Here is a 3360-nt window from a genome sequence, read left to right on the forward strand (position 1 = left end):
TACTATTTTTTACAATATTATATTAGAAGATATCAAAGAAATAATAAGGGCAGATTGGAGAAAGACGAAGTGGTTTGATGCGGTCTCAGCTGAGAACAAAGTGGCACACGAATCAGCGTCACACCACTTTTTACAATGAGGCAGCCGAAACTGTGACAAAAATTAATTTCGGGGCATTTCATTTAAGTTCTACCTGCGTTTATCATCGGTAAATGCGAATTAAACATGCCCAAAGTAAACGATTGCCTCAATTACTTCTAATCAATTCAACTGTTCAGAACCAGGATTCAGTGGAGTCGCTCCCTGTAGACTATAAAAGCACGTGCCTCAATGATTTTCTTTCACGATTAGGTCCTGATTTCTTATATTTAGCATTAACACCTTACAATTGTGAATTGTGTGTTTTCTTAAACAACCATTATTCTTTTGTCCTTTAAATTGCTAGCTTGAATATTTGCCAAGTAAGTTGCTTGTTATTGATTTCCAATTACAGAACGGTTTAAAATTCACTTTTTTTCATTAATAGTTTCTTAACATACACCTCAAAAGATCTTAATAAAGAAAACACTGCAGAAAACCAACTCTAGCACAACGTGCTCATAGTAGTTTTTTGCATTCAGTTGTGTCCGTTGTCAAGAATTACCATGTGAACACTCTAGAAGCCACGTGTATAGCTCATTCGTAATGACACTTACAAAGAACATTTGTCCAGATTATATCAAGGCCGAGTTCAAAATCGGACGATGTGGAGTTAACTAAACAAAACGCACGTGAACGCACTACAATCCACATGTTTTGGTCAAATCATCAAATAACTTTCTCTTTTTTTTACTTTATGATTGCTGGGCTAATGTCGAAATTGAATCACATGCGCTTAAAACAGGGTCAAATAAAAAATGATATATAGAAGACAAAGTTTTGGAACACTATAGGTTAAATGTATGGCTTAATTTTGCGTGATTCCTCGTCAGAACCTTTAATTGAAAGAAATCTAGCTGAGTACAAAACACAGTCATGTGGTAAAACACTTTAGATAACAAATTTAAAGTATAGACAAGCACATTTGTTGAATTAATATCCCCTGCAATATAATTTTTGTTTATGGATGGGCACAGAACTAAAAGAAACAAAGGGCATTAACTCTTATTTAAGAAAGTTAACGGTTATGGTTCTTGTGAATGGCACTATTCTTTATTGATATCTATGTGTAACGTATTTATTGTTTCGTCGGGTATATAACAAACACCAGTGGTATTTTTCAACATGCGGATTTCCCTGGGGCTTTCCTTTGCCGTTTGATTAGATACTCAATTTCCTCAATTTAAACTAGAATGAATGAATATTTAAACTTTTGATGATTCAGAATAATTGTATTATTTGAATGATGAATGTTTAATCACTATATAAGCCGGTTTTGAATGCCATGTGTGACCTAGATGTCTTATATCACTTGGGTGACTTGGGTCACCTCGGTTGACTTGGGTGACTTAGGGTGACTTGGGTCGCCTAGAGTGTATTGAGTGACTTGGGTCACCTGGGTGACTTACACATCTACCAACAAGTCTGCAATGTCCACTGCTTGTGTTATGAAAAGAGGACTATCGGTTAGTGTAGTACAAGCGATAATAAGTAGCTTGACCGAATCAGGCTGAACTTGGGGACCTTACACGTGCACTGATTTATATTTCCAAAGGAAACCCGTGTCCCGAACTAATATATGAATCTCTAGGCTACCCAGCAAGATATGGTAAATGCGCAAAGTTGCTTGGGTCACCTCCACTCAAGAGGCATCCTAAGTCACTGAAATATCCCTGGTTAAGGCTGACATAAGAGACCAGAAACATGCACTGTCTAGTATTACTTAAGGAAACATGTTACCCGGACTAATATATGAGTCTCTAAGCTACCCAGCAAGCTATGGTTAATACGCAAATTTGCTTGGGTCACCTCCACTCAAAAGGCATACAAAGTCACAGATATTTTCAATTGTAAATGGTATCTAATTGCTGCAACGTATTACACGTTGTGATCTGTACGGCAATCGAACGCAGACTGCCTGCTCCCCTAAGAACAGCGCTTTATATACTGATAGTTCAGGTGACCCGCTTGTTAAAGACATAACCCTACTATATCATTTCATGAAAACACAAGCCTACCGTTTTAAACAGTAATTGTAGTATACTGCTACTATATTATGTAATACATACAGTGCATGTTTATAACAGACTTGTATTATTAGATCATTAAACTATGAAAATGAAAATACAATGATCAATCCTAAATGCACACACTATGTGCGTGGAACTTACCGAAAAGTCAAATACTTGCAAACGGGAAACGTACTTTCGTTTTAATGTAAATACTAGGAATGAACAAATATAATAATGAATCTAAAGGATAAAATTCCGGAAAAAATCGTCACATATGCAACCGTTAAGTTTCATGTTGAAATATTGTATAGTATCTGTGATAAAGCCCTGAACATTATGGCATACAATAACAACGGGACAAAAACTCTCAATTAAGATAGTTTTGAGTTACGGTTATTGGGCTTGCCAATAAGTGATATCTAAACAAACATGAAGTTTCATGTTGAAATCTTGTATCTTATCTGAGATATACCCTTGAAAAATTACATCATACAAAAGGAAACGAGATAGAAAACAAGAGGAGTGCAAAACTAAATAAAAGAGGAGTTCAATGAAAACCAGAGATGTGTTTGTCAGCAACACAATCCCCCCTACTGCGTCGCTTTGAATTAAACATATTTCTTTATAACATCCCTTTAAAAAATATTACTTCCCTTGTAAAAATGATCTGTACCTACCAAATGATATCAAATAGAAATTACCTCCTTTAAAGCTTGTTACTTTCCTTGGATTTTGTTTTTTGACCTTTGACCTTGAAGGTTGACCTTCACCTTGACTTTTGACACTCAAAATGTTCAGCCCCATGAGATACACATGCATGCCAATATCAAGTTGCTATCTTCAATATTGCAGAAGGTATGGCCAATGTTAAAGTTTTCGGACGGGCGGACGCACAGACTGACAGACTGACTGACAGTTCAACTGCTATATGCCACCCCACCGGGGGCTTAAAAATAGCACTGCTGTAAATTGTTTAATGCACTCCCCTTTTATTTACTGCACTGCTTTTTTTAATTGCACTCATCTTTTATTTAGTTTTGCACTCATCTTTTTTCTCTCTCGTTCCCTCGACTAAGTAAGTCGTCCCCACGACATAGCTAACTCGTTCCCACGAGTTAGCAAGTCGTTCCCTCGAGTTAGCTAAAATTCTCTCCTCTTTTGTTTAATTCACCCCTCCTTCATCTACTGCAACGCCCTTTTTTGATTGCAT

The sequence above is a fragment of the Dreissena polymorpha genome, chromosome 9 (genome assembly GCF_020536995.1).
Source record: "Dreissena polymorpha isolate Duluth1 chromosome 9, UMN_Dpol_1.0, whole genome shotgun sequence".
In the NCBI taxonomy this organism is placed as follows: domain Eukaryota; kingdom Metazoa; phylum Mollusca; class Bivalvia; order Myida; family Dreissenidae; genus Dreissena; species Dreissena polymorpha.